At 47.2% G+C, this 13,952-nt stretch overlaps 1 protein-coding gene across 2 annotated transcripts in view; it reads right to left on the bottom strand.

Annotated features, from left to right (window-relative positions):
- The window catches only part of PLCE1 (phospholipase C epsilon 1), a 313,002-nt gene that overhangs the window by 243,137 nt on the left and 55,913 nt on the right, over window positions 1–13,952 (bottom strand). The gene's annotated exons all lie outside the window — the stretch shown is intronic.

The following is a 13,952-nucleotide window of genomic DNA, read 5'->3' on the forward strand; positions in this document are numbered from 1 at the left end:
GCGCCTGGGGGAGCAAGATCGTCTGGATAATTGAGATACTGGAAAGACTGACTTTTGGTAGTACTCCAAAGGTTCAAAGCCCAAAAAGGGCGAAGGTGGTCCGAGCCATGGTGAGGCTGGCTGTAGGAATGGGGATGGGGGCTCAGGATAGGCTGGGGATGACCCCTGCCTTCTTGTTGGGGTCCGCAGCATGAACAGAGGGCTCAGAGCGAGCAGCCCTGCAGCCCTGTCTGGAGAAGGGCTGCGGTGCCAGGTTTTCTGTACTGCCTTTCCCCTCCCCTGGGGGGCTGGCTCCGCCCCCTTTTGCGTCGGGGATCTCGGCCCCATTGTCTGCGCCGCGCTCGGCACGCTCCGCTGCGGTGCCGCATGGGTGGTCTCCCCTGGTGCCTGCAGGCCGCGTGCCTGCACGCTCTGCACCGCCAGTTCCCCGGGCATCGGTGCTGCTGTCTGCGGTGCCGCCGGTTCCGGCGCTTGCCTGGCTGCCGCCCTGCCAGCGGTGCGGGGTGGCTGTTTGATTATTGGAGGCTCAGCCTCTGCCACGTGCGTCTGCGCGCCGCCGCCGCTCAGCTGTAACTGCGGCCGGGGGCTATGCGCTCCACCCGTCCCGCTCACTGTGGCTGCTGGCAGGTATCGGGTTGGTGACAGCTTCCTCTGTTTTTGTGCTGACGGGGTGAGGGAGGCAGCTTTCGTTTTATGGGCCCCTGCGTGTCCCTCCTGCTGCGGCCGCTCCGGCACGTCTGGCTGGAGGGCCTTGTCAAAGAGCAGCATTTTGAGCCGCATCTCCCTGTCCTTCCTTGCTCTGGCTGTGAACTTAGCGTAGAAGGAACATTTCTGGGTGACATGAGATTCCCGAAGGCACCTTATGCACTGACTGTGCCCGTCGGAGGCCGGCATCGCTTTGCGACATGACTCACACTTTTTGAATCCTGAAGAGGACATTATGGTGAGTCTTTGAGATGTTAATAGGGTACTTAGCACCTTCTCCGTGCCTGTTCCCCTCTCTGACTCAGCCCGCCGCGGCAGCAGGCCTAATGGCCCTACGTCCCTGGGCCTCCAGTGCTCCGCTTGTTACTAAGACTGGAAGCTTTACTCCTTCCTCTTTTTTTTTGGAAAACAATAACAAGCTAACAATCTAAAAAACTGAAAAAGAAACTCTAAAACACTTTAAGAACGTTAAATACGCTGACTCTGGCCGTAGCCTGAGCGGATTCCATCTGCAGCCGATGGCAGTCAAAGAGGAACTGGCGGAGACCGGATCGCGCATGCGGCCGGGAGCGTGCAAGGGAGCGGCGCGCGCCGGCGCATGCGCGGTCCAGCAGAAACTTCTGGAAAGATCCAACCTGCGGCGCCGGGGCGAGCCCGACACCTAACGTGGAGCACCCACGGGGACACTCGTAGAAGAACAAAAGTTACAGGTAAGTAACAATTCTTTCTGCCCTACTGAACACTGTGTCCTCCTGGGACTGCTGGATAAGGACATAATGAGTTATGAATTTAAGAAACAATGCCCAAATAGCTGCCCTGCAGACAGTCTGAATCAATACATGTGCCATGAAGGCCACAGACAAGGCTTGCACTCACGTACAGTGTGCTCTGATAGGCAGGAGCAGAACCTTAGCCAGGTCATAAACACAGCTTGATATTATGATCCAGGATGACAGGCATTACAAGGAGATAAGGTAGGCCCACCAACTGAAATGAAGAGCTGCATTAACTTGGGGACTTAGCTCACAGCAAGTAGAATGCTAGGGCCCACTACACATCCAGAGTATGGAGAGCCCAATCCTTATTTGAGGTATGTTCTTTAGGGGGAAGAAAACGTCCTAGTTAACGTGGAAGGATGTCACCACCTTTGGCAGAAAGCTGGCTAGGGCTACAGATGCACATTTGCTTTGCAAAAGAGAGCATACAGGGTCTCAGAGGTAAGAGCCTGCACCTCCAACATCCTCCTGGCCAAAGTGATTGCCACCAGAAAGATCACCTTATACGACAGGGCACATGTAGCCGGGGCTCAAACAGAGGGCCCATAAGCCAAAAAAGCACAAAATTCAAGTCCCAGGGAGGTACCAGATGCCTCCCTTCAGCAAACAACCCCTCTACTGGGTCCCTAAAGAGGGACTTCAAACCAGAGTCTGAGAGAAAGGCCAAGATGGCTGCCAGGTTTACCTCTATGAAAGAGATTGACAGTACCTTGTGCTTTAGGTGAAGAAAGTAGTCCAAGAGTAAGGGGACTGTAGCCCATAGGGACTCCATCCTCTTAGCTACACAGACTCCAAGAACTTTCATTTAGCAATATAAGTTGCCCTAGTGTATGGCTTGTGACTGCCCAGCAGGACCTCCTTGATGCCCTCTGAGCACTGCACCTCAAGGCAATTTAGCCTTGGAGTTTCCATGCTGTGAGGTGGAGCAACTCTAGGTTTGGATGGCACAGCCCGTCAAACTGTTGCATCAACAGGTCCAGGAGCCAGGGAAGAGTCATGGACCTCTCTCTTCCAGGGACAGCAATGTGATTTACTCTGGTTGCCTCAGTATAGAAGAGTCTAAGCAACCCCAACCTGACCACAGTAATTATGTCTGCCACGTTTCCCCTGTTCAGCATATAGCTCTGTGACTGATCCAAACTCGACCTATTTGAAACCTGGTGCTCAGCATGCAGGCTAGGCTGGGGAAGAAATTATCAGAGGCAGGAATATTTTATGCCATTATCCATCTTTCCTGAAGGTACAAAGGTAGTAACGAGGAACAAAGTACGTTCCATTTTGTTAAGCAGAAAAAAGGTTCTCTTGTACTATTGTTTATCTTCCCTACAGAACAATGGGACTAATGAACCTGATTCTTTGTGTGGGTATGAGCATGGATTTGTGCATGAGGCCTTGGTGTGCAAACATCTCTTTGGCAGGGCTACATGACTGAAGCCACAACTTGCCTGTAATTACCCAGGTACAGAAAAATCTGCACCCAGTGCCCCCTGAGGAAGGCTACCACCATTGCCATACATTTGGTGAACACTCGGGATGCTGTAGCCAGGCCAAAGGGCAACACCCTGAACTGGAAGTGTCCATAAGCCATGACACACTTTCAGAAACATCTGTGGGCCAGAATGATGGAGATATGGAAATATATACCCTGAGGTCCAGGATGGTTCCTCCTTGGCCTTGGGGATAAGGAAATATTAGAAGCAAAACCCCCTCCCTCAAACTCCTGAGGAATTTCCTCTATTAACCATAGAACCTGAACCAAATGCACCTCTTGTAAAAGGAGATGCTTGTGAGAAGGGCCCCTGAAGAGGGACAGGGAAGAGAATTAGTGGGAAGGGAAAGAGTTGATTTTAAAAGTTAAGGACACAGCGGCATGTAGTGTGGCAGGAGGATGGGTTTCACATAGATATGAGCAACACATCTCGAAGAACAGTTAGAACAGTGAGTAACTTTTTTTCTTTGAGTGCTTGCCCATAACAGAGTTAGACGATTCCCCTGTATGGTGAGCTAGCCTCTGGCAAAAGACCTCCCAGACGCCCCCAGTTGCGTTACAAAGATGTCTACAAGAGAGACCTCAGAGAGGTAGACATCGAGCTGGACAACTGGGAAGATCTAGCAGACGACCGCAGCAGATGGAGGCAGGGGTTACACAAGGGCCTTCAGAAGGGCGAGGTGAAGATCAGACAGCTAGCTGAGGAGAAGCGAGCGCACAGAAAGCACAATAAGGACTTGCCAGACACCCACTATATCTGCAAGAGATGCAGCAAGGACTGTCACTCTCATGTGGGTCTTTATAGTCACAACAGACGCTGTAAATGAAGTCCTCAATTGAAACTTTAAAGGGCGTGATCCATAGTCTATGCAGACTGAAGGATGCCCACTAAGCTAAACCCAGGAGGAGGAGAAGTTAACATGTGGCTGACTCAAGGACAGCAGCCCCAAAGGCTGTGTCTTGTCTAAACTGCTGCACAATGGCAAAGTGAGATATGAAGGCATGAACAGAAGACCACATAGAAGCACATCAAGAGCTCCTGGAGAGGCACATGCACCAAGAAGGCAGATGAGGAGGCCTGAGCTCACATAGAGTGTCCTGTCACAGGCAGGGGGGAGACTCTCATAAGGTCATAACGTGCCCCAGGTGAAGATAGCAAGACAAGTGCTGGGGCGAAAGGTGGTGAGAGCCGGACCAGTTCAGAGAAGAACCTCGAGCAGAGTGGTGCTGCAGCAAGACAGGAAAAGGAGAAGTCAACCAGTGTGGGGACAGGAACCAGCACTTGGAATGAGATTAGTGCCCAGACTGATGCCAAGAAGTATTATGGTGTCAAGAATGAGACTGGCACCAACATGGAGACCTGCAACGAGAGCAAGATCTGTGCCGGGAGCAGGAACACCAATGAGATGATGCCTTTGGCACTACAGAAGACAGATGTTGAGAGTCCAACCCATGAGGGTCCTGATGAGAGGAGCCAGACCAGTGCATGGAATGGGACTGAGTCCCCAAGCAGGAACATGGTTGGGGTGCAACCTGTGCTGGACGGATTCTGAAGCCCAAAGAAGAGTGTCGAAGAGATGGCATTGGGACAGGCAAGGAACAGTGCTGAGCATTGGAGAAGGAGGTAGAGCATGCCAAGGATCCTGAATCAGATAAGCCCACAGTGCAAGCCTTGGCTGGAGAATGGCCTGGTGTTGAGAGGGACAGAGAAGGAAGCTATGAAGGCACCCAGCACCACAAGTAAGAATGGTGACATCTCGGACATCCATGCTGAGACTCAGGGTGGGCCTGAGGAATCAAGTGATGGCATCCAGACAGGCGCAGTCAGAAGTGCAGGCTTACACATGGATACACACTGAGATGCAAGGGCCTCAGTGTGTACTGGGGAGCTCATTTCTATGAGTCCCCATACCACCTGGTACATATCAGGCATTGACAAAGGATTGCTGGATACCGGATCACCTCTAGGTGAGTCCTAGAGAACGTGGCTTGATGCGTGTAAAGCAGGGCATCAGGATCTTGGGCCTTGGGAGCATCCAATACCTTCTGCTCTGAGGACAGCCGGTCAACAGAATTGGTGCTAATAATTTGGGCTTTTTGGAGATGCACACAGGAGAGTGAGAATGGTGCCACACCAATGGAACCCCTTCTGGGTGCCAAGACAGGAGCAGAGGACGGCTTGCTGCATGCTGAGGATGGAAGTACGGAGCCTTGTTGTGGTGGTTGGAGTGCCAACTCCATGAGAAGTTGCCAGAATGGAAAGTCACACTCCTTACGAGTCCAGAGCCTGAAATCGCTACAGACAGTGTACTTATCTGTGTGATGAACTTCACCCAAGCAATGAAGGTGAGGGTCACTCATTGGCATAGACTTCAATCCGCCAGAACATTGCTTGAAGCCCTGGGATTTTTTTCATCCCCTTTACCCCACAGGAGAAATGGCAGGAGAAAGGAAGAGACCTTCTCTACCTGATGAGCAGCCAAGACTAACTGAAACAAAAACAACAGTTATGTTAAACACAGCTATTTACAACTATTTTCAGAGAAAAGGCTAAGGAGCTGTGGCATAGCAACAAGTACTTCATAACATAATAAAACAGCCACCATTGGCTTTAAGAAGAGAATTGAAGGGTGCTGTTCAGCTGGGCCATATACAGGCTTTGCATAGGCGCCACTCCAGGGAGCTCCCCAGCCCAGCTAGTAGGTAGCTGCTAGGGAAAACTTTGCAACAGCTGTACACATGCTTGCACATACACCTAATCTGAACAGATATGACCCAGCACTCCAAAGAAGAACTGATGTTGATTAAGTGCTCAAAGATGATCAGACAGGATTTTAATCCAGTACATCGCGTTCAGACTACATTTTTCACCTTCACAAGACTTAAGACCTAGAATACCAGCAGATGGTTGTCAACCTTGAATTTATGGAAGTGTTCATTAGTGTCCATAGAATCCTGCTGGAAGATCCTGAGGCACTATGGAATTCCAACAAAGATCTTGTCTCTTCTCTCTCAGCAGTCACTCAATAACGAGTAGGACATCTTCACATCACCCTCTTATTTGTGAATCCATTGGTGGGTGATCAGCCCAGTTCTGGAGCCACAGGTCTTATCACAGAAAAGGCAGATGTTGGTAGCTATTGGAGGGGCGTGGGGCAGTTTTTGCTAGTCTTTTCTTCTTCTCCGCCTCTCCTTGTCTGCACTACAGTGGACAAACTCTCAAACTGTGCCACTCCCTCAAGAATTACCACTCGCCACCGGGGACAGTCCTGGTCAAGATTTTTCCAAGTGCCCACCCTAACACTTTTTTCATGTGTGCCTTCATCACATTCTTATATTGCTTCCTCTGACTCCCAATGCTCCTTTGTCCTTCCTTCAACTCGGAAAACAATCTGTTTTGGGAAGCGCTGATCACACATCTGACCTACGCAACCAATCCAACAAAGTTGTTGGTGAATGATAATTGCTTCAATGCTGGTCATGTTTGATTCTCCCAGGATGCTAGTGTTCATGCACCTATCTTAAATGTTTCCAAAGAGGATTCTGAGGCAGTGTTGATGATATTGTCCATGTGCCTTCAAATGACACACATATATTGTCCAAGTTTCACATGCATACAGTAGTATTGGAATAACCATTGTCCCGTATACAAGGAGCTTTGTCTTGTCTTAGATGTCCCAGTTTTCAAAGACCCTTTGTCTCAGGCAGACAAAAGCAGAGCTTCCACAGCTTAGATGATGCTGTATTTCTGCCTCACTGTCCTCATCAGTGGAAAGTGGACTTTAAAGGTAGGGGAAATGCACCACATTTTCCAGCAGTTCGCTACTGACTTCAGTACGAGGCACATGAGCTTGTCCTGTTGGTGAGACTTGATGGAGCACCTTTGTCTTTCAGACATTCAATGTGAAGCCAACCTTCTCATATGCTTTGGTGAGGGTGCTTAAGACAGTCTGAAGGGCTATGGGTGAAAGAGCAGCAACCATATTGTCATTCACGTATTGGAGCTCCATGATCAAGGTCATGAAGGTCTTGCTCTTAGCTTTCAGTCTCCTGAGATTGAAAAGCTTCCCATTAATTCTATAGACAATCTTCACACCCTCTGGAAGCTTTCCATCAATGAGGTGAAGGGTCATGGCAATAGAACAGTAATGAGACAATGACGCAGCCTTGTTTGACTGCTGTTTTGACTTAAAAGGGGTCACTTTGGGATCTGTTGTTGCTCAATACTGTGGCAGTCATGTTATTGTGTAGCAGCCTCAAAATGTTAATGAAGTTTTGGGGGCAGATGATCTTGGAGAGGATGGTCCACATGGCACTATGATTGATTGAGCTGAACACTTTGTTTACGTTGATGAAACTCACGTATAAGGCTTGGGTTTGTTCACAACATTTTTCTCGAAGATGCCAGGCAGTGAAGATCATGTCCTCTGTTCCTTGGAATGGTCAGAAGGCATACTGGGATTCTGAGAGAATATCTTCTTAGAGTGACAGGAATCAGTTTGCAAGGATTTGAGCTAAGATTTCCCCTGCCGTTGCCAAGAGGTCATGATAGTTTTCACAGTCTGACTCGTTGACCTTCTTGAAGAGACTGATGATCAACAAAGATGTTAATGCAATAAAGACTTGTGTGAGTAGTCTGCATGTTGTATCTGGACAAATGCAGGCGTTAACTGCTTTAAAATTGCTACAGCTTATTTATCCCCATTTCTCTTCTTCACCGTCCCAACTTTGTCATGACTAGAGCACAGCTAATGCCAAGGACAATAGTATTGTTTGGGCAAGATATAAGCTTTCAGACTTAGCTTTTGCACATGTTATTGTCACACTGGATACCAACTTGCTAGGCTGACCATCCATCGCGCTTTAGCCAGGACTGCCCCCCCCGCCTTTTTTTTTTTTTTTAGTTCCCTGGAGAGCATCCTGACTTTTTTAAAAATCAGGCTAATTGTCATGTATGTTTAGAAGCAGGGACCTGAAATGTAGAGACAGCTCTTTGAAAAGCAGGGGCTGTCTGTTTAAAGAGCTAGCTGGAGATGTGCGGTCTCTTTAAACAGATTGTTTAAATACACTGTTGCCAGCAGCCCCTCCTCCCCCTGGGGGCCATGGGCGGGGGAGAGGAGATGGAGGAAAGGCAAAGATGAAGCTGCATGGCTGCTGTACACTCTGCTCACACTGCTTGAGAAAGACAGGAGGCGGCTGTGTCTCAGATATCCTGCCCCCGAAAACACTGTTGGCAGATAATTGGGATAGGGATGGCAGAGCCCTATGGAGGAGAATGGAGGGGGAGAGGAAGGGGGAACAGCTGCTAGGGGGTTGCACTTAGCTCGGTAGCCCACAGGCAGTGCAAATAGGCAAGTCTCTTGAGTTATGGGGGGCTGGGCCCAGGCAGGGATCAGATAGGTGGAGGGTCATGATTTGGAGAAGTACCACGAAGGATGGGGGACAGGGCTCAGGACAGAGCAGAGACAGGAAGAAGGGGACAAGAAAGCTGAATCATGGAGGAGGGCTGGTAGGGCTAGATTAACTCTCTCAGGCAGGCGTGGCAGGTGGAAACTTCCCCCCCGCACCACACACACTTTGGGAATCTGAATGCTCCACATTGCCTAGGTATTAATGATTTAGAAGGGAAAGAATTATTTTTACATTATTCTTTAGGAGCTTTGTAGCTATCTGGAACTGATCTTTTTTTTTTAAATATCCTCTGTTACTTTACTAAATGATGCATGGTAAATTAAAACCTGGAAGAACTTTACCTTAGATTCTCTTTATATGACTTTTCAGTTAGAGTTAGATTCCCAGATAAGTAACTTACATCAAGTTGTAGCATTTGTTTAGGAAGGGGTATTTGAACCATTAGGCTGCAGCTCTTATATCTTAATCTGGCCCAGCCCTGGGGAATGGGGGAGGTAGCTAGGCTAAGACCGCAGAGGTGGGGAAGGAAGGTGTGGCACTCAGGCAGCAAGTAGGAAAACACCAGGCACCATGTGGCCTGGGCAGCTCCAGGGTGGAGCAGGGCAGCTAAGACTAGTGGTTAGATGGGAGGTAAAGTCACTGTTTGGGAGAGAGAACCCCATGATGGGAGATTTCAGTGAGAGACTGCGGGAGGAAGCATCATGGTAGGGGGTGAGGATTTTCAAGCCTTTTGGTGCTGTACCTTTCATGAGGACTTATAAGTTACAAGATCTGGAAATCCTGGTTACAGAGTGGGGTATTAGAATGTAGGTCTGTTGACATCAGATTGGTGGCTGGCTGGAAGGTTTGGCAATGGGCTTGGCACAGTATGTAGGCATATCAGAAGGTATGCTATGTACACATACACAGCCCTGATTTCCACCAACTCACTCATAGCCCAGCCCTTCCACATAACCCCCCAACCTCCTGCTGTGACTCCTGCCCCCTCTCTCTTTCTTGGTCCATAAAGTCAGCAATGGAAAAAAATGCTTCGCTTCATGTGCTAGCAGGCACAGGAGAAACTCCGTCTCAGTTAGTTCATTTTGGCCCAACTACTATGTAGTCTGGGAGATGCAACACAATAGAACACCAGTAGTGAAGTTTCTGCAAGTTTCCAAGTTCTGGGAATCCTAGGAAATAATTTTGGCTTTTAATCTCAAATTTCTCCTTCCCAAGAAACCCCAAAATATTTTCCTTAAACTATGAGAAAATTAGCAGGAGATCTCCAAGGTATGAGAATCTGTTTTAATTGTTCCAGTTTCACTCACCAAAGCATTCAGGTACTGGTTAAATAATCTTAACCTTGAGAGATACCATTTGATTTTTTCCTCTCTCAACTTGAACTAAATCTAAAAAGCAGTAGTAGCTTATGTGTCTACTTCAGTGGTTCCCAGACTTCTTAGTAACATGGCACACTTCAGAAGACAGACAATTCTGTGACACACCCACGTTTCTCAGCTGAATTGATTGTTCACAAACATCACACTTACTTACATTTACTATGGTTAGTCTTACTAGTGAGGTTTACATATAATAGTGTATACAAGCAAAACAAGGATCAAATGCATTAATGTTTCAAATCTACCGCCAGAAAAACAAGACAGTTACCTGTTCTGCAAATGGTGTTCTTTGAGATGTATTGCTCACGTCCACTCCAAGTTGAGTTGAGTGTGTGCGGGCACATGCCCCGTCACCATAAACTTTCTGCCCTACCCAGTAGCATAGGATCGGTGCTGTGGCCCCTGGAGAGGCACCAATATGGCAAGCAATATATACACTGCCTAACCCGCTTCGCCCCCCCACCCGACTCAGTTCCTTCTTGCCGGCTATGCCAACACTGGGGAAGGCAGAAGGGTTTTGGAATAGACATGAGCAACACATCTTGAAGAACGCCAGTTACAGAACAGGTAACTACTTTCTTCAAGTGATTGCTCATGTGCATTCCAGGGTGGGTGAATACATGCCAATGCCTAGGAGCTGAGGTTGGAGCCCCGAACAGACTGCAGGACAGCCCTGCCCACTGCAACATCTTCCTGTGCGTGCTGCATCAAAAGGGTAATGTGCTGTAAATATATGAATTGAGGACCAGGTGGTCACCCTACAGATGTCCAGGATAGGCACCTGCACCAAATATGCCACAGATGATGCCTGCACACTCATGGAGTTTGCCCTAACCAGTGGGGGAGGAACCCCCATAAGCTTGTAACACTCCCTGATGCACATCACTATCCAGGAGGAAATCCCCTGGGAGGAGACAAGAAGGCCTTTTATCCTATCAGCAACTGCCACAAAGAGTTGCTGAGTTCTTCTAAAGGGCCTAGTTCTAGCCATATAGAAGGCCAGCAGCCTTCTAACATCCAAGGTATGTAAACATTGCTTCCTCAGGGTGGCATGGGGTTTTGGGTAAAATACCGGTAGGGAAATGTCTTGGTTAATATTAAATGTGGAGACAACCTTAGGTAAAAACGAGGGGTGAGGTCTCAGCCTAACCTTAACCTTCTGAAACACTGTGTGGAAGGGGCCCACTGAAAGTGCCCTCAACTCAGATACCCTCCTGGCTGAGGTGATTGCCATCAAAAATGCTGTTTTGTAACTCAGAAACAGCAGGAAGCAGGTAGCCAGGGGGTTCAAAGGGGACCCCCATAAGCTTAGCTAACACCAAATTGAGATCCCATAGGGGCAGTGGTACCCAGCCCTGGGGCTTGATTCTTTCTAAACCTTTCAGAAACCTTTTGATTATGGGGTCTGGGAACACAGATGATGTTCCATGACCCAAGTGAAAGGCTGAGATGGCAGCTAAGTGCAGCCTAACTGAGGAGCGGGACAAGCCCTCCTGTACCAGACCCCATAGGTAATCTAAAACTAACGGGATGGGGGCTTGCGACGGAGACAGCCCTCTGTGAGACAGCCACATGGAAACCTTTTCCACTCAGCCAAATAAGTCACCCTTGTGGAGGGTTTTCTACTGTTTAACAATACTTCCTTTATGGGGTCTGAACAAGCCAGCTCCTGGTCCCTTAGCCACCGAGCATCCACACTATGAGGTGCAGTGACTGGAGATGGAGATGTTGCAGTCTCTCCTCTTGCTGCACCAACAAGTCCAGCCGGACCAGCAATGTCATTGGCTTGTGGATTGACAGGGCAGGAGGGTCAAGGCCCATGCCAGCACCACCACGATGATCAATGCCCTTTCCGAGCAAATCTTGAAGAGGATCCTGTGAACTAGCAGAATCGGAGGGAATGCATATGTCAGCCTGCCCAACCAGGGGACACTGAAGCTTTCTGCCCAGGACTCTGGGCTCTGATTGCAGTAGGAGCAAAATGTCCCACATTTTGCATTGAGGTTGGAGGCGAACAGGTCCACCTGGGGATACCCCCACCGCTGGAAAATAGAATGAATGACCTCCAGGTGGGGAGACCACTCGTGATCCATAAAGGACCTGAGCAGAGAAAGCAACAGCAAGAATGAACCGAGCAGGGGAAGTGGGGGGGGGGGGGGGGCGTCAGGTGGTGCATACATTGGTCGTCATATCAGCATCACTCCAGGGAGCACCGCACAGACCCTATGGCTACTGGGTAGGGCAAAAAGTTTCCAGCGACTGGGCGTGCATTCAAGCAATTACTCAAAGAACACCATCTTTGACAGCGAGCACAGACACATTTTCAGAATCTCCTCAACACCACGCTAAGGATTTTGAGTAATCAAGTAACCCCTGAAAATTCAGCAAGTTATTCAATTACTCATGGGGGGTACAGGTATGGCTCCAAAGAGCAGGCTCCCCTCCCTGCAAGCCTTTTGGAGCCAGGGCACAGCATTTAAACTGCATCCCAGCTCCAACAGTCTCTCACCCTTCCTCCTTCCCACAGCAGGAAGGGGAGGCAGATTCACCAACAGCCTGTTTGGGCCTGGAAGCAGCATTTCAGCTGTCTTCCAGTGTGAACAGGATCCTGTGAGCTCAGCATTTTCCCCTGCAGTGACTCTGCATAGAGCTGTGGTGAGGGGAAATTAATGAAATTTCATGGCACACGTACACAGGTCTCATGGAACGCCAGTTGAAAACAAATGGTCAACTTACATATTTTCTTAATTTCTGTCTTATTTGTTTTTTAAGAGAGCCTCATTAACATAGGAATGGGAAAATTCATTTATGAAGAAGATACAAGCATACCTACACAGTTGCTCAACTCAGCTCAAAACAAATCAATAACTTCAGCTATCCAACAAAAACTAAATTATACAAAAGGTAAAAAGACGTGGTTATTTCATTTTATTTCTGGTTTTCCTTTCGAAAATTCAAAAGACCTTATTTGAAGAAATTTCTCCTCAATTTCCTCCACATTAGTGAGTTGAAACAGCTTACTTCACACCCCAAATGAGAAAAGCACTTAAATCATATGGAGTACTACATGCTTAAGTACTTAAATCGGAGACTAAAAGAAAAGAGTGCTCACCTTTTCCCAAATGGCATAAGTGGAAAAAAAAATCAGAAGAAGACTGTTATACTGTATGTAAATTATAAGTCAAACAAGTGGTTTAAAGAAAACAGTAATTTACAATCAAGTTTAACTTCATATTTATCTGCTTATAAACACACAAACCAATGAATTCAACTTTACAGGGTTTTTTCCCCCCTATAAAAGTATTTCACTTTTTTCTTCAACACTTCAAATAAAATTGAGAAGTAAAATGAAAATGCATAAGAAATGAAAATTATACCAGGAAAATGACTGAACAACAAATGAGCACAAAAAATATGCAAACATGAACTATTAGAGAAGAACTGCTTACACACACTGGAGATTTTCAAAGTCATAAGACTTTGAAAACTTCTTCCACTTATTCTGGATATAGATAGAGGTTTTTTAAAAAGAAAAAAGAATAAAAACACTATTTAAACAACAGACAGTAACATGGCCTTTTCTGAGTCTTGGTAAAGTGATCAACTATACCCACCTTTGACTAGAAATGTTTTCACCGCTACTGCAGGTAACTAGTTGCTGCAGTCTGTGATTGATATACACTTTCTGCTCTTCAGGCATATTGTTTCCAAACACAAGTATGCAAAGTGGATGTTAAAATGGCAGCTAACTAGACGAGCTGTAAAATCAGGAACCACTTCAAAAATGGAAAATGGATTTTATATTGAAATTTAGATTATTGCCCAATCACAAAATACTACATCATGTACACATATTAGGGGTATGAAAATAACAGGCAACAAAATGACTAAAGAGTAATGCTATGATTTATCAATCAGTTAATTTTATATAACCTTATTACAATTGACTTGTGAATTATTTTAAATATCATGGCACCATATGGTTGACAAAGTGAAACCAAAATCCCAGTACTGACATTAGCAGAGCCCTGCATGGATACAAAATCTGCATCTGCATCCACAACAAATGAGCAGTGGATTTCTGTATTATATTCGCAATGTCAAAGTTGATATCCACAGATTAGCAGGGCTCTATATGATAGATTCTGGCTGAGCTTGATTCTAAAGTAAAACACAGTAATCTTCTATTCC

Source organism: Carettochelys insculpta, chromosome 7 (genome assembly GCF_033958435.1).
Source record: "Carettochelys insculpta isolate YL-2023 chromosome 7, ASM3395843v1, whole genome shotgun sequence".
In the NCBI taxonomy this organism is placed as follows: Eukaryota; Metazoa; Chordata; order Testudines; family Carettochelyidae; genus Carettochelys; species Carettochelys insculpta.